Source organism: Saimiri boliviensis, chromosome 12, assembly GCF_048565385.1.
Source record: "Saimiri boliviensis isolate mSaiBol1 chromosome 12, mSaiBol1.pri, whole genome shotgun sequence".
Lineage (NCBI taxonomy): Eukaryota > Metazoa > Chordata > Mammalia > Primates > Cebidae > Saimiri > Saimiri boliviensis.
The window spans coordinates 5,641,124-5,666,122 of NC_133460.1; the positions used below are offsets into that span (position 1 = coordinate 5,641,124).

General features: G+C 40.9%; 1 protein-coding gene across 1 annotated transcript in view; it reads right to left on the bottom strand.

The window, feature by feature from the left end:
• RBFOX1 (RNA binding fox-1 homolog 1) overlaps positions 1-24,999 on the bottom strand; it is a 2,539,409-nt gene that overhangs the window by 1,641,448 nt on the left and 872,962 nt on the right.

The following is a 24,999-nucleotide window of genomic DNA, read 5'->3' on the forward strand; positions in this document are numbered from 1 at the left end:
GTAGGGGACACACTGTGTGCACACTCCCAACATGCCGGCTGGACAGGAAGATTTATTTTTTATCAGGATATGGTGCATGGTTCTATTAGGACACGCATGGATAAATCATAAAGTAGAATGTAAAATCACAAAATGCATTCTCTTACGATGAAGTGTGAAAGCTCTAGGAAATAATAACAAGAAATCTGCAGGAAGAACAAGCCATTTCACACAACAGCCTCAGACTTCCTTGTCCTCCTTTCTAACCTTCACCATCCCCCACCAGAAATCCAGAAGCATGAGTTCTTTACACAAGAAATGTTTGGATGAAGAAGAGAGTAGGGAGCTTCAGGGAAGGTGAGCAGCACCAGAACTGATGTCTTGTAGAGGAGAAACCCAGGGATAGAACTGAGTTGCTAAAAGATGACTCAGCCATCCGAATTCAGAGCCACATGCAAAGAGGCAGCAAGAGAATAAAAGAGGCTAAGAAGGAAAGGCAAAATTAATCTTAATAATTAATAACAATACTTATTATATGCTGCTTATATTCATTGAGCCAACATGATTTCTTGATATAATCCTCACCTAAGAAATACAGGGTAGGTATTACCATTATACCTATAAATCCCATGCGGAAATTGATGCTCAGACAAATTATTTGACCCACCCAAGATCCAATGACAGGCCGGATGGTGGAGAAGATGCCATTCACTCCAGTGCTACCTTAGGAAACCACAACATGAGAAATTCCCTTACAAGGAGATTAGAATCTTCTGACATCGCTGATGGGAAAGTAAAATGGGGTAGCTGTTTTGACAGTTTGCTGGTTCCTCAGTAAGTTAAATAGAGAACGACTGCATGATCCAGCAATTCCACTCCTAGGTTATGTGCCCAAAAGAACTGAAAACATGTACTCCAACAAATACTTCTTCATAAATCTTTATAGCAGCTATTCACCTCAAGGAAATAATGAATATACCTTAAATACTAATGAATGGATAAAAAAATGTGGTCTAAAATGTGGTCTATCCACACAATGGAATATTATTCAGCCATACAAATGAACGAAGCACTGATACACGCTACCACATGGCTGAACTTCAAAAAAACACTATACTAAATGAAAGAAGATGGACACCAACAGCCATATACTGTATGTGAAATATCCAGAATAAGAAAATCTATAGAGACAGAAAGCAGATTAGTGACTGCCAGAGGCTGGGGCAGAGGAGAAGGAACAGGAATGACTGGTTAGTGGATCGAGGGTCACCTTCAGGGTGATAAAAATGTCTTAGAACTGGACAGAGGTAGCAGTTGCCTAACATTACGCATGTGCGAAACTCCCTTGAATTGTAATTAAAAGGTTAATGGGGCCAGATATGGAGACTCATGCCTGTAATCCTAGTGTTTTGGGAGGATGAGGCAGGATTTCTTGGGGTCAGGTGTCTGAAGCCAGCCTGTGAACAGACAGCCTGTGGAATGATTTGAGCAACAGAAACAAATAATGACAATATTAGATTATAGCTCACCTTCAAAATAAATATTGAGTCAATAGTGATATAAACAGTGAATACATAAATGGAGAAGAATAAAAAATGCTTCCTTACACAAATTTTCCAATTAATACACATACAGGGCATGAGAGGAAATTGAGAATCACCATTAGACTATCAAAGTAATAAATTAGGGTACTTTTAAATTCAAAGGTAAAAACAATCTTATTATGAAGAAACTTGGCAGATGCCTTCTCAACTAAGTGATCAAGGTTAATGTCACTAGTAATAAGATACAGAGACGGTGTTGACTCTCCAGCGGGATCTGCCAGGGACACATCTCTTTTGTGGCATCCTTTCCAATAACACATAAATTCAGCCTAATCAGGGTCAAACAACAAATAATTCCAACTGAGAAATATCCCTTAAAAAGATTTAAAATTAATATTAATGATTAATAACAACAATTAGTATAAACAGCTAATATTCATTTAGCCAAGATAGTTCTATAAAATAATCCTCACCTAAGAAACATGGTGTAGGTATTACCATTATACCTATAAAACCTATGTGGAAACTGATGCTCAGACACATTATATGACCCACCCAAGATCCCATGACAGGCAACATCAAAAGTATCAAAATCATGAAAGACAAAAAACAAAAAACAAACAAACAAAAACAATAAACCTGAGGAACTGTCACAGATTGGAGGTAAGTAAGGTACAATGGTCTGAACATCTGAACGTTTGTGCCCTCAACCTAATCACTAGTGCAATGATTCTGGGAGGTGATTAGGTCATGAAACCAGAGCCCTCATGAATAGGATCAGTAGAGGAAAAAAACAAAGAAGAAAGAAGAGGAAAAAGGAGGAGGAGGACAAAAAGGAGAAGCAGTAGGAGGAAGAAAGAAAGGGAGAGAGAGAGAGAGAGAGAGAAAGGAAGAGGGAGGAAGAGAGGTAGGGAGGGAAGGAAGGAAGGAGGGAAGGAGGGAAGGAGGGAAGGTGAGAAGAAAAGAAGGGGGGAGGGAGGGGAAAGAAAGAAAGGAGGAGGAGGAGGAAGAGGAGGTGGAAGTAGCAGCAGCCTCCAGCACTGCTGACCTCCGCCACTGCTCCCCAAGAGAGCTACCTTGACCCTTACACCATGTGATCACATGGCAAGAAGATGCCATCTATGATCCTGGAAACCAGCACTTACCCAACATTGAATACACTAGTGCTGTGATTTTGGACTTTCCATCTTCCAAAACCATAAGAAATAAATTTCTTTTTTTAAAAAAACCCCACCCAATGTACGGTATTGTTATAGCAGCCTGAATAGACTGAGACTATCACATAAGGTGATCTGGCAACTAAAACCAGTGTAGGACAATGGATTGGACTGGATCCTGGAAGAGGAAATAGATTGGATCCTGGAAGAGGAAATGGGCAAAAGGACCAGAGTAAAATCTTCTAAACTCAATGAAGTCTATCCTTCAGTTACCAGCACGGTCCCAATGCTAGCTTATTCGCTTCTGTTATTGCATGATGGTGATGTAAGATGTTAATATTCAGAGAGGTTGGGTGAAGTCTATACAGAAATTCTTGGTATGACTTCTGCAACTCTTGTGAAACTACAAAATTATCTCAAAAATTTTTTAAATTATTTACAGCTGCTACTTCAAAAGCTACAGATGTCCATTTTGTGTTCTTACTAGAAATATTTCACTTTATCACCCACAAAATTACTGCTTTCACTGTCTTTAGAAGAAAATATTTAATCCTGGAGGTGGGAAGGAAATGAGATCATTAAAGGAAGTGTAGTACATAAAAATTCTTACGGAAAACTTGACTAAGTCTTTTTTCTGAATATTTCATAGCTAACTCCTCTTAGATGGTGTCTGATGCCATTTGGTGTTGCTATAATTAAATAACTGAAAATAGGTAATTTATAAAGAACAGAAATTTATTTCTCACAGTTCTGGAGGCTGGGAAGTTCAAGACCAAGGTGCCAATAGGATCCGTTGTTTAGCGAAAGCTGCATCCTCCAGAGGAGAGGAACGCAGTGTCTTCACATGGCAAAAGGCAGAAGGGCAAGAGAGCCAAATGCTACCAGAAGCCTCTTTTACAAGGAGCTTAATCCCATTTATGAGGGAGGAGCGCTAATGGCTTAATCACATCTGAAGGGCCCCAACTCTTAATCCTATCACAATGACAACACCAGAACTTTGGAGAAGACGCATTCAAACCATAGAGGTGATCTAACTTTGCATGGTAGACATAATTGTCATTATTTGGGATCATTTGAAACAAATGGTGAACTTGGAAATGAAGGTTAATCTGTCTTCTGAGATTTTTTTTTTTTTTAATACCATAAGTTCTGGGATACACGTGCAGAACATGCAGGTTTCATAGATATAACTTGTGCCATGGTGGTTTGCTGCATCCATCATTTCATCATCTACATTAGATATTTCTCCTAATGCTACCATTCCCCTAGCCCTCCACCCCTCCGACAGACCCCAGCATGTGATGTTCCCCTCCCTGAGTCCATGAGTTCTCATTGTTCAATTCCCACTTGTGAGTGAGAAGATGCTGTGTTTGGTTTTCTGTTCCTGTGTTAGTTTGCTGAGAATAATAGTTTCCAGCTTCATCCATGTCCTTGCAAAGGACATGAACTCATCCTTTTTTACAGCTGCATAGTATTCCATGGTATATATGTGCCACATTTTCTTTATCCAGTCTATCATTCATGGCCATTTGGGTTGGTTCCAAGTCTTTGCTATTGTGAACAGTGCCACAATAAACATATATGTGCATGTGTCTTTATAAAAGAATGATTTATAATCCTTTGGGTATATACCCAGTAACGGGATTGCTGGATCGAATCCTATCTCTAGTTCTAGATCCTTGAGGAATCGCCACACTGTCTTCCACAATGGTTGAACTAATTTACACTCCCACCAGCCATGTAAAAGCATTCCTATTTCTCCACATCGAAACTGTCTTCTGAATTTTGAAGGTAATTGTCATATATATATTTTTGTATATTTGGCATCCTTCCAAAGATGTCCACAAATTCCTAAGAATTTACACACTCATAGTAATTTGCGGCTTTAATTCTTTACCCCCTGAACTCTCGCCCTTCTCATAGGGACTCCCTTTCATTTGGGTCTAACTTACCCAAGAATGGAACTCAGCATCTCAGCCTTTATTTATTTACAACGACGCCAAGGTGGCTTTGGTGAGAGTATCAGACTTTACTGATGCTCCCCAAGAAGTCTGGGGTTGCAGAGGAATTTTAAATCTTGGACATGTACCCTATTCAGAATTATATGTTTAATATCCTAGCTCTTGAAAGGACTTCTAGCATCTGCCAGTGGAGATTAACTCTATCTTTACCACAGAGCCTCCAGCATCTCTCTTCCTCTGTCGCCCAATTTCATCTTCTCATCTCTCCTCTGCTGTCCCACTTCTCTAAATTCCAAGTAATATCTTATTCATGGGGGTTCTGTCTTCTCCCCTATTAGCTGAGATAGGTGCACTTGCAAATAACAAGAAGCCCAACTCACACTTGATTAAACAGCAATGAAATAGGCTGTCTCACGTAAGGGGAAACCCTGGGCACTCTACCATTTATACGAGCTAGTGGATATTTTTAGTTTCAGAAGTTCCTGTTCACTCTGCTTCTCTCCTCACCTGCACTGGCTTCATCTCCAAGCAGGTGGGTAACTGCCTGCAGCGGTCATGGTTATCATATCTATGAAGAAAATCTCCACTGCAATGCATGGTAGTATCATCCTGCAGCCTTCTTGGTAATAAAAAACAAAACAAAACTGTAATTAATAGCCTTTAGAAAGAGATATGCATATCTCTCTTGTTCACATGGTATGATTTTCCTATTCCTTAACAAATCTGTGTGGGCCAGAAGAATGCCACAGCTCAGGACGGCAGAGGCCTGAGACTCTGGGGATTATCATATGTGATTGAGACCAGGGGTTGGGGAATCATGACCACAAGCCAAACCCAGCCCACTGTGTAACGAGGTAAATAAACTTTGCAAATAAACAATAAGACGTCGCAAGAAAGACTGTTCAGCCGACAGGACAAAAAACGTGGCTCTTTATAGAAAAAGTTTGCTGACCACTAGCTTAGAGTAATGAGATGCCATCCTGGGAATTTATCTCTGCATACCACCTTGCTGCCATGCAAGGACAAATGGGAAAAAAATGGATGTTATGCAGACAAGGACCGATCTCACTATAGCCACTCCCTGGGCTAGCCAACATGCACAAATCCATTAAAGGGCTATTCTGTTATGATATCATTACTATTGCATATGGCTTCAATTCACTTTATTTTATAAAATTACCATAATAATATCTTTTTTTTTTTTTTTTTGAGATAGAGTCTTGCTCTGTCACCCAGGCTGGAGTGCAGTGGTGTGATCTCAGCTCACTGCAACCTCCACCTCCTGGGTTCCAGGGATTCTCCTGCCTTAGCCTCCCAAGTAGCTGGACTACAGGCATGCGCCACCACACCTGGCTAATTATTATTATTATTTTTTTAAGTAGAGACAGTATTTCACCATATTAGCCAGGCTGGTCTCGAACTCCTGACCTCATGATCTGGCCACCTCAGCCTCCCAAAGTGCTGGGATTACAGGTGTCAGCCATGGCACCCAGCTACCTCTTTTTACCTTAGTGCATTTCTCTGGAAAGATTTAAAGCACACAAGCCTCTGCACGCTCTCAAATTTGTACTTACTAAATTCTAAGGGGCGGTGAAATCCTAAAACTTGAAGTTTCTACTCCACATTATGCCAGCTATTTCTTAAAAGAATCCTAGTGGGGTAGGAGATTGGCAGGACATATTTCTGGGTCCTGACAGGATGAAGTTAAAAAAAAAAAAAAGCAGGAACTATTAAATGGTGACGAAAGCAATACTCAGGTACCTTCATTGTTCATTACGATAAGACACTCACCAGGGCCATGATAGTTTACAAATCCATGGCAATCACCTGGAAGTTACTGCTCCTTTCCTAGAAAGTTCTAAATAACCTACCCCTCAGTTTACATTAACTTGTCAGTTAATTGCATGTAATTGCAAACGGGTATATAAATATAGCTGCAAGTACCCCATAGGTTGCCAACTCTGGGTGCAGTGCCTATGAGACAGCCGTCCTCTGCAAGGAGCCATATCATTCAACAGAAGATTACTGCCTCACACCAAATGCTTGCATATTCATTCTTTTCGAGGTGAAGCCAAGAATTGTCTCAGGCTAAGCCCCACCTTTTGGGCTTGCCTGTCCTGCATCACTAGCCTTTAGTCATCTTGAACCTTAATACATTCTAAAATACACTTCAAAGGGGTTTGTGCCAGTAGGCAAGGCAAGCGTATCATTGTTTGTCTGATAAAAACGGTATCAGAAAGACTGACCTATAGGCAGTGTTAGGAGTCCGCAAGCTATGCCCCTCTTCAAGAAAACTTTTATGCCATTAACTCTAATTGGCATGTTCCATTATGAAAAAAGGAGAAATAAACAATTATAAATACAACTGCAGCAACGGCTGCCTTATCATACCAGAAGGAATGAGATCCTAAAAGCTATGTACACATGAAAAGGCGATGCTCATGCTAGAATTTTCTCACTGCCTTCAATTTCAAAGGCAGTCCAACAATTTAATTCCGCATAAGATATTATTCTTAATTGCATAAGATGGAAATAATAGTCACCAAAGACTCTAACTGTAAAATGACCAACGACAGAAGAATTTCCTCACTGAAATCAGAGGAGATATTACTCTTAATTGCATAAGATGGAAATAATATTCGTCCAAGAATCTAACTGTAAAATGACCAATGAGAGAAGAATCTCATCTCTGAAATCAGATCATCCTGTAATAACACAAAACTTTTTTCTTTGTGAACATGAGAAAAGATGAAGGGAGAAAAAAACATAATGAGTACATACCCATCTAGAGATTGACAACTAGAAAGAATGGTAAATAAAGACTTTCTCCCCAGGCGGCAGCAGTTTGAATAGTCATGCTTAGCCCTAAGTGAAATCTCTTTGACAGAGACCTGCTCTATTTAGAACAGCTGGATACCAGCCCTAGGGTTTCAGATCATCATAATAAAATGTCATTATTATGCCGGTGGTGATACACGTTTCTCTGGGATGGGAGCAAAGGAAAATGGCCTGGAATTGGAATAATAGATGTAAGGAGAGGCAGGGACCACGGCCTCTGTGACTCCTTCAAATCAATTCAAGACAACAAACGTTTGTGGAGGGCGTGTTACACGCTAGGCACGATGCCACTCCCGTGCCCCACATGTGGATGAAACCCAAGGTTGAGTTTTCATTTCTTCTTTGCTTCCTCCTCACACCCGTGGCGTGGCCTCAGTCTTGCTCTTCACGGTGAAGGACAGAGAGTGCGACTTCATGGCTTCAGTATCAATGAATCTGGAGACACAGAGTTTCTGCCTTTGCTTCAATAGCTGTGCCTTAGCTTGACCTTTGCCAAGCTCCAAAAATTGTCTTTGCCCATTTTCTTCCTCTGTAAAATGGGTACAGTACTGACTTCCTAGAAAGGTTGTTACAAGAATTCAAAGAAATGGCGCCGGGTGCGGTGGCTCAAGCCTATAATCCCAGCACTTTGGGAGGCCGAGGCGGGTGGATCATGAGGTCGAGAGATCGAGACCATCCTGGTCAACATGGTGAAACCCCGTCTCTACTAAAAGTGCAAAAAATTAGCTGGGCATGGTGGCACGTGCCTGTAATCGCAGCTACTCAGGAGGCTGAGGCAGGAGAATTGCCTGAACCCAGGAGGCGGAGGTTGCGGTGAGCCGAGATCGCGCCATTGCACTCCAGCCTGGGTAACAAGGGCGAAACTCCATCTCAAAAAAAAAAGAAAAAAGAAATGGGACTGAGGAGAGCATCTAGAGGCTGGAGCCTCTGCGTCCACTCTTACTTTCACCTTCTCTGCCCTTAAAACAGTACACACCTTCCACAGGTGTTCAATACGGCTCCTTGCAGAGGAGGGCTAATTCATAGGCACTGCACCCAGAGTTGGCAACATAGGGGCTACTGACAACCATATTTATAGCAACTTATACTCGTTTTTGGTTACACATAAAATAAGAAACCAGTCAAGGCAAACGGAGGGGTGGGTTTCTGCCTCTGCTTTAATAGCTGTGATGCTCCCGGCTATGCCAGCATGTCCACAGGTTGGCGGCCACAGTACCATCCACAAATCCACACAAAATCTTGGACTTGTCACCATCCAGAAAAAAATTTTCTTTTATGTCATTGTGATTCTGGCTCTTCACTTCCCTAAAGTGGCATTAAACATCACATCGCTCTCATTGCCTAACGGTGGATGTTGACGCTTAACCTGGTATTTGGCCACATCACTTGCTTTGGCCTAGGTGACGTTAGAGGATGTGATATGAGCAGATGCTGAAAACGTCCTCTCACGATAGGTTTTATTTTCCTGTCCGTCTGTCATTCACTAAGAGAACAAGATGTCCACAGTCTCTGCTCCAAGGAGGATGAAAGAGACCAGGGAAGATCTGAACTCAGCTTGCATCTTGGAGTCTGCAATGCAGCCTGGACTAACCACACAGCATCCACATGTCTGCTCATCCACACCTTGAGTAGGAACAGTGTATGAGGAACTATATTTTAGGACAGTTGGTTAGACAGAACCATGTTGGCAACAGCTGTATGATACATTTTTGTTGGCTTCAATTGTGCTCCACTGCTACCTCTAGGCCCAAATGGAGTTATAAATGCAAACAATCAACAGGACAGAACCGAAAGCTGATGTAGGAAATTACTTTCCAACTTCCCAACACTTTCCAAGTCCCCTCTACGAAGATTTCCAAACCAGTCGAACCTGCTCTGATCTCTCAGATATAATATCCTTGGAATGCCTGCTAAGCATTTTACTTAGACATGTCCTTTCTTTACATCAAACTCTGGGCATGTAAAACTGATTCCATTCCATCTATCACCTCAGAACTGACTTCCTGTCTGACTTTTTTTTTTTTCCTTTGAGACGAAATTTTGCTCTTGTTGCTCAGGCTGGAGTACAATGGCGCCAGCTTGGCTCACCACAACCTCCGTCTCCTGGGTTCAAGCGATTCTCCTGCCTCAACCTCCTGAATAGCTGTGATTACAGGCATGTACCACCACAATTATTGTATTTTTATTAGAGACAGCGTTTCTCCATGTTGGTCAGGTTGGTCTCGAACTCCCAACCTCAGGTTGATCCAACTGCCTCAGTCTCCCAAAGAGCCAAGATTACAGGAGTGAGCCACTGCACTGATCTGTGTGTGACTTCTTGAATGCACCTTTATTACTCAAGTGACTACTACTCAACATTTCAAGGTTAACTTTGATTTTTCTATTAGAATTCACATATTGGATAAACATTAGAAGTAACATCTACAGCATTCATTTACTGAACACTGATAAGTTTTCAGATAATGTTCTCAGTTCTTACCTGCATTTCATCCTATAACCCTTATAGTAGAAATTCTTCAAGTCCACAAAATGTATTACCTTCTTCACAACAATGAAAAACTTAATTGTTTATTGGCTCCAGCTAGCTTTTGGTCTGGAATATACCAGTCAGTGGCTTTGAAAACACTTTTCCACCAGGCCAAGTGTTTTACGTGAATTATTTCATTCAATCTGTAACACTAACTACCTTTTAAAAATCAGATCAGTAAATGGAAAATGAGAGAGATTAGGTTTTAACGATTCTTTAATAATCACATCTTTAGCATATGTTTCTTGGTCCAAAACCACTTCTCCTCTGGGCCAGGTACTGTATGTGAATTATTTCTATCAATCCATACGCTTATCCCTTTTTGTGAAACCACTTAAAAGAAGTTAAGAGAGTTTAGATGGTACTGATTCTTTAGTAATCACACCTCTAGCATATGTCTCTATTTCTGATCCCACTACCTATACCCAAGCGGTTTTTTTAAGTCTTCCTTTCTTGTTTCTTCTCATTCCAAATCATCCTGCATTTTGCCCCAGAATTAAACTCCTTACAATACCTCCTTCAGTGTCACAGTTTTCTCCTTCCCTGCCACCGCCAATTACTGATATTAGAAATATCCAATTTATTTTGATGAGACATATGTCAAAAGCCACATTCCTGGGGCTCTGCTCTGTACCTGCAATAGGACATCCCTATAAGAAGATTCCATCACACACTTAATTTCCTTTCAAGAAATTCACTGACAAAGTGGGTGGAAGTAGGATGACAAACTTTCTCAGAAACTCCTTAACTCAAAAGGTTTTGGTGATTTCACAGCCCACTGTGTGTCAGGTGAGGTACGACTTTCTTATTCAAGGGCTTCATCCCAGTTCACCACAAAACTAGTTCTAACAAGACAGCTGACTGAATCTCGAGAAAATCTCTTGGTTGTCCCAAGGCGGATATGAGACCTGCATGTCCAACAATGGGGTGACGTTGCATTTCTGTTCTGACTGCTCAGACATCTGCTCCAGCAAGTCAGTGTATGTGGCATACTTCTTATTAAGAATGATGACTATCATTCCTGTGTTGCCATTTCTCTTAGCGAAATGCCCTCAGGCTCTCTCGTTCCCTCCTGACCATCCTTCCAGGCAAATCACACTTCCTAAGTCTAGCATGAGATCTGACCTCCCCTTTCCATCCCTGTAACACCCACAAGAATCTCTTCCTTCTTCTGAAACCTTATAAACATGCTGGTACCTATTGTGACTTCCTGGAAATACTATTTTCTACACGTGCTTTTCCCTTTCCTCCACAGTAACATTTTGCAATCTCAACACTATGGACGTTTTGGGCCAGATAATTCTTTGTGGTGGGGGCCGTGCTGTGCACTGAAGGATGATTAGCAGCATCTCTGGTCTCTGCCCACTAGATGCCACCAGCACTGCCTCCCTGGTTGCAATGATGAAATATGTCTCAAAGCATGGCCTAGAGTCATTTGGGGGATGAAACTGTCCCCCATTGAGAACCACGGCTCCAGCTTATACAATTCTCGAAGACTGAGATGATATCCAACCCCCTCCTCCCCGTTCCCATTTCATGTCACTCGTGGAGTGTCCTTCACATAGAAAGTGCTCAATGTTATGGCGGATTGATTTCACATTCTCATGGATCCATCTTAATTGGAGGGTTTTGTTTTTTGAAACAGCCCAGCGGGTAGTTGTTTTAATCTGCCATTAAGTCCACATCATTTCACAAATGACTGCTTAAAAATGCACACTACTTAGGTATCAATTGTGTTTGTGCAGGATACAGAATTCTGCTTCTCCTAATAGGATCATCTTCTGAAAAGGCAATCTTTTATTTTATTTTATATATATTTTTTTCAGCACCTACCTAGAATTCTGTGCTATTCTCTAGCAATCATCAATTTCCAGAGAGGTTATTTATGAAGCTATAGAGAATTGTGATGATGCTGCAAAGAAGTCACAGTGACCTACAGAGAAAAAGCCAGAGCACCAGACAGCGGAAAGAATAATGAACTAAAAAAAAAATGAAGAAAATACAGAAAATCAAAAATTAAAGTGAAAAACCTATTGTGATCATCCACAAAATATACCCTGATCCATAGACCATAGGTATGCTAATAGATTAAATCTGGTCGTGTTTTAAAAATCCTTGATTTTATAATAAATCACATGAGGTTATTTTTTCCCTGGGTGGTATTAACATTTTTTTTGATAAAGTAATAATGGTGATAATTAGAGACCCAAGATACATAAAGAAGTGATTTCCAAACATAAAAGGGAAAACCACAGGGCTGCAACTGGAGAGAAGCTGTGTATTTGATTCAGTTCAACAAGATTTCTACTCTTTTTTTAAAAAATTTATATAATATCCTATTTGATGTAAAATTGAAGAAAAGAATGTAAGTTATCCTTAAGCCAACTTTTTAAACTAAAATGTTGTACAAAGATTCCTGTGGCATTTCAGCTGCCCTTAAATTTTAATAATACTGATAAAATATTCTACTATGCCCAGCCAAGTAATTTTTTATCTTTAATTGGTAAGCCCTCATTTATTATTTCTAAAGCATAAAAATTCTAATATCTAGGATTTATAACTTACCCAGGCAATCGTGACTGCAAATGTATTTTTAAGTGCACTCGAAAATAGAGAAAGCGAATGAACACTAGGGAAATTTAAGTTTGGACTACAATGGAAAAAGAGTTTTTTTATAACAAATATATCACTGACTAACTATATTATGCCTCATGAGTGAAAAAAAAAAAACATCTTTCTGCAATTCCTGAGGTGATAAGAAAGGCTTTTCAGGGAACAAGAAGAATGAGTCAGTAGAGAAGACCCACGTCTTTCCAACATGGAATTTACCACAGATCATTTCAAAATTGACAGAGAAACTCAACCTGAAATATGGCATGAAGAGTCAGTGCAATATAAATATTACATACATGTTGATCCAAAGAGGATCAAGAAATGCTTTCTGCTGCAGGCATGTTTTTTTTTTTTTTTTTGTAAAATAAGCTTTACTAAAATATTAAAGGGGAAAAGAGCAATGAGCTCACAGAAAACAACAAGCACGATTCAGAAAACGCCCCTGCTGATACTGACAGTGGCTATGCATGCCGCATGATGAAACTGTTGAGACTAAGCCTCCATTCTTGTACAACGGAAAATCGAGTTTATTTCTAACCCGCTGTATTAGGCTGAATAATCGCCACCCAAAGACGTCAGGTCCTAATCCCTGTAGCCTGTGCGTGTTAACTTGTGAGAGAAAAGGGCCTTTGCCTATGAGATTCTATTAAGAATTGTCAGATGGGGTGATTATTCTGGCCTATCTAAGTGGGTCTGAAATATTAATACAATCACAAGTGTCCCAATAAGAGCAAGCAGAGGGTGATTCGAGAGGTACAGAAGATGAGAAGGGGATGTGAAGACAGGGACATCGATTGGAATGAGTGATATGGCCACAAGCCAGTCAACGGTAGCACCCATCAGAAGCCAGAACGGGAAGGAGCAGACAGTGCCCCAGGACCTCGAGAAAGAGCGAGACCGCACCAGCACCTCTATATGACTTCAGAGTTCTGTCATCCAGAACTGTGGAAGAATAAATGTGTGCTGTGCCAAGCCACCAACTGTGTGACACCAAAGAACATTTATAAACCCACCATGTTTTCCGAGTGCCTGCTCCTAATCCACCCCAAGATGATAATGTCACACAATAGCACAGCACCGCCTACCCTGGGACAGCATTTGCTGTGTGAAAGGCGCTCCGTCAAACACTTGGGTGTGGTGCATTCTTCCACCCTCATACTGCAACCACCCTACAAGTAGTCGGTTCTCTATTACACAGAACAGGAAGCAATGATCCACTGTCACATGAGTACCAAATGGCACAGCTGTCATAACTCGGAAAGCTGATCCCAGGGCCCTGTTCTATAGCCACTCTGCCACACTATCCTGAGCGCCATTCTTTACCTCAAGGAGAAAAAGCCTGGGTCTAAAAAAGAGCAGAGACATGTAGATTGTATGAAGTTTAGGGATCACCAATATGACAATCCGTTCCTAGTCACCAACGTTTTTCCTAAAGAAGTAATACATGTGTGTTGGTCTCTTCGTTTGATATTTGATTCTTACGATCCATGAAATATTGATTAATTAATAGTGAGCCTAATATTGTCACCAGAATTAATAGCAAATGGTAGCTGTGTGAGACATCCCAGATGGGATTTTTTTTTTTTTTTTTTTTTTTGCCCAATGTTAATTGATAAGGCAAGAAATGCAATGATTGAGCTTTGGAGGAAGCATGGCTAAAACTGACTGAAATTTAAATTTCAGGGAACTGGCATTTACTGGCATAAATTAATAGAATCAACTATTAATTATTTCCTTCTCAGTACTCAAAGTAGGGTACAGGCAGTAAGACGGAGAAAGTGCTACTCATCCACCCATCCACTCACCCACCCAACCATCCTTCCATTCACCTGTTCATCTACTCATCCTTTCACCTATCTACCAATTCACTCACCCATGTATCTGTTTATCCATCCATCCATCCATCCATGCATCCACACATCTATTAATCCTGTACTGAACACAGCTTGAACTAATACTGTCTGAAAAGCAATACCAATCTGCATTTTAATTAATACATAGAGGACATTAATATTATGACACTAAACTAGGGGATACATGTATCATCTGACATCTCTGAACATTAACTTTAGCTTCAGAAGATTGTATCTTACTAAATAAAAACACAAAGATATCAGCCCTGAGCACGTGGCTAAGAAAGAGCGTATCTCAAAGAAGCAACACCTATTAAGGCTGTGATAGGTAAGTGACTTGCCTGGAGGGTCAATTGATGGGTAGTGAGAAGGAAGACGTCAAGTCTTATAGACGTATAAGAATATATATGTGTGTGTGTGTGTGTGTGTGTGTGTGTGTGTGTGTGTGTGTGTGTATTCTTGGAAAAAAATATATATATAGATTTTTTTCAAGTTTCATGGGTAGTGAGAAGGAAGACTTCAAGCCTTATATATATTTTTTTCCTGGAAAATTTATATCTATCTATCTATCTATTTATCTATATCTATCTATCTATATATTTTTTTTGAAGTTTCATGAGTAGTAAGAACAAAGACTCCAAGCCTTATATATATAGAATATATATTCATATATTCATATATATTCAAATATATTATATATATTCATATATATTCATATATTCACATATATTATATACATTGATATATATATTCATATATATTAATACATATTATATATATCCATATATATAAATACATATTATATATATCCATATATATTCATATATATATTCATATATATTCTTGGAAACTTTATATATTATAAAATATATAATATATAAAATATATAATATATATTATATAATATATAATATATATGACATATATAATATATAATATATATGACATATATCATATATATTATATATTTCAAGTTTTTCTCTATTAGTATATAATATTTTATAAACAGAAAAACAAAAAACAAAATAAGGGATGGTGTCCATAAAAATAACCATTGAAGTCTAGGAGACATGTGGCTGCTCATCTCTAAAGCAGGTTAATTTTGGGGTTGTCTTTGCTCTGCTTACATCAGCATGCCTCTTTCTACAATGCCAGTCTTAAACAGGCTAAGATGGCATTATCTTCAATTCCCAAACTGTGGAATTTGAGATAATTCTGATGAACAAAACTATTTTTCTTTTTACCTTCTGAGCTATGAACATTGTCACTGTTTGAGTCATGGTACACACAAAGGATGCCAAGTACCTTCTAGCAATAGATGAATCATGCATTACAAATGGATTAGGTTTAAAACAAGTGATCAGCTTAAACATTCCTGCCTGCCGCCTTGGCCCAGTAGACACTGTACATATTCTCCAACATAGTATCTTAAAAGTGGAGGTTGGTCCCACATGGGCTTTGATAAATCAAACAAGAAGCAGGTAGGAGAAGAATGATGAGCTGTAAGATGGTTTCCTTTTTAGTATGTCTCCAGAAAAGCCAACACCTTCTTCGTGGCTTCTGAATTTCTTCCCTCAGTCAACAAAATGACAAAGCAAACCTAGGCAGTGACAAATCAGCCATTCTTATATTAAAGAGAATCAGCCCCAAGGGCCCAAGGCATGTGAGCAGATCAGGCTCCTAGAACAGAAAGTTCTAGGTATTTGCCTAATGGGAAATTGGAGTCAAAATTAACATCAGGTGACTTTTCTGGAAATTTCATAAACTGGAATCTCATAATAGATGGTCTTTCGCATCTGACTTCCTTCACTTTACATAATATGTGCATAATGTTTTCTGAGGTCCGTCTATGTGATGTAGCTGGTGTTTGCATTCTGTTTTTTTGTTTTATCTCTTTGTTTTCACTGCAGTGTATTATAGGGTATGAATACAGCAACTTTTGTTGATTTACCAGCTGATGGACATTTCGATGGCTTACACTTCTGAGCTATTCTGAATTGTGCAGCTAGGAACACAATAGATTAGTGGTTGCCTGGGGCTCAGGTCGGGAACAGAGATTGATTGCAGATGGGCTTGGAGGAGGGCTCTCTTTAAGGAGATGACAATGTTCTAAAATCAGATTGTAAATTTTCTAAAGATAATTGAATTGTAAAATTGAAAAGGGTGGATTTTATGTTATATAAATTATACCTCTATAAAACTGTTTTAAAAACCTACTTTGAATATTACCTTATTTCCAAGATATTGTCACTTGGCTCTTGGAAGAAGATATTCGTACTTGAAGTTCTAAAGGTTTCTCTTAATATTGCAATGTAAAGAGTATTGATGGAGTATATTCTTCTTAAGCTGGGTTTTAAATGGAACCATTAATCACCAGTCCTTACATACAGACAGCAAAACATCACATTTTACCCCAGAAATATATACATATATAATTATTGTCTGTCAATTAAAAATATTATTTTGTGGCCGGGTGAGGTGGCTCATGCCTGTAATCCAAACACTTTGGAGGTCAAGGCAGGTGGATCACCTAAGGTCGGGAGTTCAAGACCAGCCTGACCAACATGGTGAAACCCCATCTCTCTCTCTCTCTCTCTCTCTCTCTCTCTCTCTCTATATATATATATATATATATATATATATATATATATAATTGTGTGTGTGTGTGTGTGTGTGTGTGTGTGTGTGTTTAACTGGGGGAAATCTATGATGTCCCTAATGAGAAACCTTTTGACTGTCACTCATCAGGATAGAGTGGACTATCCTGCTAGTCTGAGTACCAGAGTGTTGAAATTCTGCAGGGTCAAGGCAAGGACTGGGAACAGAGGAAGAGGACAATGAGCCGAGACCACAGATGTTGAGCCTCAATGGGTAGGGGGACAGAATAGCCCAAAGACAAAAGAAAGGTTTCTTCCAAATTGGTACAGAGCAAAACAGGGGAAATTCAGTTACCAAAAAGTAACCTTGCGGCAGATAGACCTCAACATTCCTGTTTCCTCTTTCTGGGGCCCCACAGAGACTCTTTCCCACGCTCATCTGCGGTGAGACAGGTCACATGACTGGTTCTGGCCAATGACATGCTGGTGGAAGTGAGAAATGTCTGCTCCAGACCTGACCTCTGCACTTCCCACCCCCAGATACTTACCTCACTGACTCTTGCTTCAGTCTGCTGGCTGGATGGTTCCAGGGTGACTGAGTCCAGGAAACGGCAGAGTCAGAAGATGGAAGGAACCTGAATTTGCTTGTTATCACCTGATCTGGAAAACTTGTTCACGGCTTTTTATGAGCAAGGCACCAACTTTGATGCTGTTAAATACCTGACAAGTTGGGGGATGTTTGTTACAGCATCAACCTAGCCTGACTGACAGCAACAGCAATAATACATATAGTAAGTTATAATATTATTATTGCGTAATCATGATACATCAGGCATATGTTAGATCTCTGACATAATGTCATCTCATTTAACTTTCACAAAAATATCTATGGAGGGAATACCATGATCACTTCTCCCATCTTTTGTCATGTGAGTACTGCAGAGTGAAATTAACTGCTCTAGGTCACAGAACTGGTAACTGTTAGAGACAGAATTAAACCCACAGAGTTCAGATCTCAAGCCTCCTCTTCATTCTTAGGCACCATAACTTGGACGGAACTGGCTCATGCTACTAACTCCTGAGCAAATATTGCATGTTCTCACATACCTGACACACAACAATATCATTCATCTTCTAAGCCAGCAACCACTGTACAGCTTTGATCTCTATTTTAATTCCTTTTATTGTCTAACAGATGGGAACATACGGGTTGCTCACAATTATGTAAGTCCTGCATGACTGAAGTAAGGGAAAGCATTATAATGGCCCTGAGCGTCCTACGATGGCTGCAGAGAAAAATCTCAGACGACATCATTTTCTACTAAAAAAAAAAAAAAAAACAAAAAAACAAAAAAACAAATGATCCCAAGTGTCTTCCAACCCCAAGCCTGTCCTACAAGTCAGGACACAGAGCTTAGAAAAGATAAACATATTCTATAATAAACACCAGACTCTACTCTAAAATGAAAATCATGAGACACAGTTTAATAGCTGTGATTCACCAAAAAGGTATTTGTTACCTTTGATTTGCTACAAAAATACAAAGGTATTTTTGTAAAGGTAGCAGAGTTGGAAATCAAGGTGAAAATGATTCAATAACTGTTCTACAAAATTCTCAAGGGAACAATCTTATCTGAAAGTCAATGATTTACATTAACATGAGAGGTGGAGAAAGAGAGAGGGAGAGGGAAGATGTGGGGTGAGCTGGCGGAAGGGGTGGAAGGGGTGGAAGGGGTGGAAGATGGGTGTAGAGAGAGGATTCTCCTGAAACTCATATCCAGATCCACCTGCCTGAAAGCAAACTTAACCTGTGTGGAGAAAGATGTCCTCAGCAGCTGACATGCCATTTGCTGCTTTATGTTGTTGCAAATGATGCCCTTGTCAGACTTTCAGAGACCGAACCACCAACTTAAATCTGATCATATGAAATAAAAACTGAGTTTATATAATGTTAAAGATAATTCCTAAGAAAAATTAACAAACCCTTACTACAGGCCTAATGAAGTCTCAACATTCTTTCTAAGAAGAAAAGAGAGGAGAGAGAGAGAAGAAGAAAGGAGAAAGGAAGAAAGAATATTGCTTGTCACTGGAAGTTTCAACTAAATGCATTTCTGGGTGCATTGTTTGTTTTTTTTTTGTTGTTGTTTGTTTTGTTTTGTTTTTTTTGGCTGAAAGAGGAAAGATTATCCTAATAAATTCCTTCAGGTCGAAACTCATACTAATGCTCAGAATACTTTGATTATGAGGAAGGAAATCAGGCTGTTCTGCCACACACACAGGAAACACAAAACAGTCAGTGCCACAGTCACAGCATCTTGGGTCTTAATTATTAGAATGTGAAGCTCTCAAGGAAGGCGATCAAGCCAAAGCAATCAGCTACCACACTGGGCCTTCGAGAGCCAGGCCTATTGCAGCGCCCTTACTCCTGGGCTGGCAGAATAATCATCTCCCAGGAACAGACAATCTGGCCCCACAGATTCCCACTACAGCTGCCCTGGCAGATGAGGGCAAGGGCACCTATGGATGTGTGCAGGATTTGGGCTGGGGTAGGAGTGTTTCAGGACAATAAAAACAATTTGTATTTGTAGTAGAGATGGAGTTTCACCATGTTGGCCAGGATGGTCTCAAATCCCTGACCTCAGGTGATCCACCCGCCTCGGCCTCCCAAAGTGCTGGGATTACAGCCGAGTCAAGCTGGGCATGGTGGTGAGTGCCTGTAATCACAGCTACTCAGGAGGTTGAGGCAGAAGAATCTTTATTTTTTTTTAAAAGATGGGGTTTCACTGTGTTGGTCAGGCTGGTCTTGAACTTCCGACCTCAGGTGATCCGCCTGCCTCGGCCTCCAAAGTGCTTGGATTATAGGCGTGAGCCAACCATGCCTGGCCCTAGAACAATCTCTTGAACCTGGGATACGGACGTTGCAGTGAGCTGAGACTGTGCCATTGCACTCCAGCTTGGGTAGCAAGAGTGAAACTCTGTCTCAAAAATAAATAAATAAATAAAATAGTAATAAAATAATTTAAAAAGGAGAAGATACAAAAATCATCATACCCAAAGAAATTTATTTTCTAGGCTGCCTTGTGAGGAAAACTGAAGTCACAAGTAGATGCTAAGAACTTCTTGGCTCAGGATGAGGACATAGTGTACAAGAAAATGCCCTGTGGTTTTTACAATTGTCTGTATGTCATTATTCGGTGGGGAGAGGTTGGAGACCCGGAGGCCGACACCTACTGAGGGTGCATGCTGTTTTGAGGACAGAGAAGGGGAAACTGAGAGAGTGGGTCAGGACGCTCCAGCACTTAGATGCTCTCATAAATACCATTTATTTGAATTCTTCTAACAGCCTTTCTAGGAAGTCAGTATTATGCCCATTTTACAGACGAAGAAAATGGGCAAAGATGGTTTTTGGAGCTTGGGAAAGGTCAAACTGCCAGCAAGTGAGGGACCTGGGGTAAAACTGACATCTGACCCTATAACTCTGTAGGAAGAATCTGTACCTTTTGAATAGGAGGCTCACAATTTTGAGAAGAAGAAAAAAAAAAAAAACCCTTGGCGCCTATAGGGAAGATTGGCCACATAGTTATCCCTCTGGAATTGTTCATCTCAGACTCTTCTTACATGTAAGAACACTTAAAGAATATTCCCTTAAGAGTGTGATGGTAACAGTACAGGATTTGGTATTCAGGTCACCCAGAGTTCAAATCTCAACTATGTTATTTTGACCAGCATTGATAACTTAGTCAAATTCATTGAGATTGCCCAACTGGGATTCTTCTTTTAAAAGATCAAAACAATAGTAGTCTCTAAAGTGTTGCTGTAACGCTACGATAGATCGATATACAGAAACTATGAACCCTAGTATAGCAACTCAAAAAATATTCAGCATTATGTGAGAATAAAATGAAACCAAACTGATTATCTTGAACTCTGAATGCACCCTGAATCAGAGTATATTAAGTGCAAGGTGTGTGTGCAGTGCATGGAGGGAGCCCAGGTTTACCAAAGAATCATCACCCTAGAATAAAGCAGGAAAAAAAAAAATTAAGCCTGCATCACATTTCAATTAAGCTGAAGTTGACTATGTTAGAGCATCTCCAACATGCAAGTCTGCTATTTTATAAAAGAATAATACGTGCTCCTCTACATTACTTCTAGATGTGGAAGTCAGATCTTCCACACATCTTGTTTTGCCTAGTGATGGCTCCTGGATTCAGAAGGATGCTAAGTTACACCACCTTCATGTAGAGATGATGATTCATACCCATTTTATTGTTTGCTATGATGATAAATGACGTACAGAGAAAAGAACTCCTTTAATATGGAAATAAATATTTGTTATTAATGTTGTCTTTAATTAGGGTAAGGTCTTTCAGGAAAGGGAGGGATGCTCAGAGTGCGGTTCGGGTTTGCTTTGTTTTGGAAAAGTCACAGAGCATTTTCCTGTATACAGTCTCCTCTCAAAATCACAGTCATGAATTTTGTGACTCTGTCAAGTGACAGTCACAAACAAAATTTCCTATGCTACAGTGAATACTTCAGTGACACTAAGTACGTTCACAATGTTTTACAACCACTACCTCTATCAAGTTCCGAAACATTATCATCACTCCAAAAGAAAACCCCATACCCATTAGGCAGTTGCTCTCCGCTTCGCCTCCCCGCAGGCCCCAGCAATCAGCATTGTGCCTCTACAGATTTAACTCCTCTGGATAGTTCATAGAAATAGAATCATCAAATCATCTGACTGAACTCTTAATTAGCCACAGACGCACTCAGAGCAAACCTTCCCGTGGCTACACAGGCAACAAGACCAGATCAGATGTCAATTTCGCTGTAGCGTGTTTTCTCATGGCCCCTTCAGTGACGTCATCACGAAATCATCTATATTCCAATGCACCACAAGCTAAAATGCAGACCAACATTCATGGTCCAACTCGAACAAATGGCAGGCCCTCTTAACATTTTCTCTGGCCAATTTCCACTTTGACTGAACCAAATGGAGTTTTCCATTCCCTTAGGTGAGTGCTGCCTAAGGAAAAAAAGCGAATCAGGTTCAACGTATTTTCAAATTCTAAAATACATCACCCACTGGAGTCATATAACCTGACAGATTCTCAGCCAGATGGAGAAACATTTTCTGCCTGACCAAGAACCAGGAACTCGCCTACCCAGCCCACCCTCTCTTGATTTAAATCATGTATTAATACTGTCACAACTACAGGAGGTGGCTTATGAAGTGCAGTTCAAACATCCTTCAACCAAGACACATCCCTCAACCAAGCCACACTCCTCCCAGCTGTTTAAGTGCTCCCAGAAGCTGATCCACCTTGCTCCACTTAGGAATGCTCTGGGATGGGTGTGTCTCAGAGTCCCGTGAGGAACTTGCTGGTAAAACGGTGCTTGATCCTGGATCTTAAAGTTGGACGTGGTTCCTGGACATCTGTATCTGTAGTTAAGAGTCTCCGATGATGAGCTTGTCAGTGGAAAGGAATGTATGAACTCTGAAAGCATGCAGAGAAAGATAATATAGAGAATGTGCATAGCCCTTGGCAGCAGTCAGAAACAAAAGACCTGAGCAGCTCTTCCGCAGGATAATGCTTCTATAATTAATTGCTCTTGACTTAGAATTATTCCAGCGTCCAAGTTCCAAGGAACTCTAAAGGTGCTTAGTGCTAACCTTGAACCTGGGCCTCCTGAGGCTGGGGTTAAAGACACAAAGCTAATTTTGGAGTCAGTGCAAGTGGGCACCGAGAGAGAGGACATGAAGAGGCATAACAGGCTTGGGGGCTCAAAGGTTCACAGGAGACAGAGGAGCGGGGTTTGTGACAGGAGGTGGCGTTTCTATTCTGGGTCCATGCAAGGGACTCACCAGGTGACCTTGGGCCTGTCACAGCCCCTTGGCACTGCTGCCTCTCCATCTGTGAAATAAAGGCAGCAGTGTCCGTCACACAGGCCCTCCCGGGGTGGGGAAGATTAATGAGGTAAAGTTTGCAAAGTGTGTAGAACTCCGGGCAACAAAGGGCAGCAAGAAGCACAAAGAAAACGGTCACCGACCCCTTCTCTAAAGCACAAGCACGCTTCTCTCACCTTTGAAACATAACGTGAGCCCTTGCTACGCCGAGTGAGCCTCAGCATCCCCCGGGAGCCTGGCACAAACGCACAAATCTCAGGCTCCACCCTAGACAAAGTGCAGGCCCTGATCATCTGCGGTTTAACAGACTTCCGGGACCCATTCGTGCTTGCTAAATATTCTAGCAGTGGCAAATGGCCACACAGCCATGCATCAATCAGACAAGTCACCAACTTGCAAGGGACTTCTACTCCACCAGTAAGTAGGGCGATAGAAAGTAAGTAAACAAGAATTTTGCAGGGTGGTAAGAATAAGGCCGGGCGCGGTGGCTTACACCTGTAATCCCAGCACTTTGGGAGGCCGAGGCGGGTGGACCACGCGGTCGAGAGATCGAGACCATCCTGGTCAACATGGTGAAACCCCGTCTCTACTAAAAATACAAAAAATTAGCTGGGCATGGTGGCGCGTGCCTGTAATCCCAGCTACTCAGGAGGCTGAGGCAGGAGAATTGCCTGAACCCAGGAGGCGGAGGTTGCGGTGAGCCGAGATCGCGCCATTGCACTCCAGCCTGGGTAACAAGAGCGAAATTCCGTCTCAAAAAAAAAAAAAAAGAATAAAAAAAAAAGAATAAAAAACAAATGGAGAGCACAGACCAAAGACACAGAGGCAGTATAGCACAGCGGTCAAGTCTATGGGCCCCAGGTTCACAGCCCCAAGGGTCACATCCTAGCTTAGCCCCTTATTCAGCACTTGAGCAAACCACTTTTCCTCCTTCTGACTCATTTTACTCGTCTGTGAAACGAGAATAATGAAAATGAGTTCTCCCTCTAGAGCAGAGGTTCTTATACTTTAATACGCACAAGAACCACTCAGAGAGCTTGTTAAAAGCACAGATTGCTGGTTCCTGTCACCAGAGATTCCGCTTCTGTAGGTCTGGATGGGCACTGAAAACCTGAAGCTCTAACAAACTCCCAGGCCATGCTAACACAGGTGGTCTGCATACCAAGGTTTGACGGGCATTTCTCTAGAGTGGGGGCTTCTAAAACCTCAATGTCCCCCCAAATCACAGCGGTAGTAAGGAAAGGGGGTTGTATGAGTCCGTTTTCACGCTGCTGATAAAGATATACTTAAGACTGAGTAATTTCTAAACAAAAAGAGGTTTAATGGACTCACAGTTCCATAGGGGTAGGGAGGCCTCACAAGCATGGCAGAAGGCGACAGTCTCGTCTTACTTGGCGGCAGACAAGAGAGAATGTAAGAACGAAGTGAAAGGGATTTCTCCTTATAAAACCATCAGACCTGGTGAGACTTACTCATTACCATGAGAACAGTATGGGGGAAATGAGCCCCACGATCCAATTATGTCCCACAACACGTGGGAATTACGGAAACAATTCAAGATGAGCTGTGGGTGGGGACCCAGCCAAGCCGCGTCAGGGATGCTGAGGGGTGAGCTCTCATTCAAAGGCAAGGGCTGGTTCAGTAGATCTGAGCAAGAGTCTGGGCCTCTGCAGCGCTAATTCCTTCCCAGCAGAGGCTGATGTCCTGGCCAACCAACCACAGTTTGAGCAGTGAGGTTTGTGTATTTGACACGTGGTAGATAACCAAGTGCATTATCTATGACAGCATTTTTACAGTTCTTATCCTTTATTTGACAGTGACAATGATGATAGACAGATAACCAATGGTTAGGGTTTTAAACACCCTTACATGATAGATTGTAAGGTTGATGCCACTGGATCAACTCCAGTGAAAAGAAAATGTTCGTTCACGGAATCCGAAAACTTCCAAACCAAAGATGCAGAATTTCCTCAAAGGCAATTATAGGAGTCGAGAATTCGCAAAGCCCCTTATTTCAGC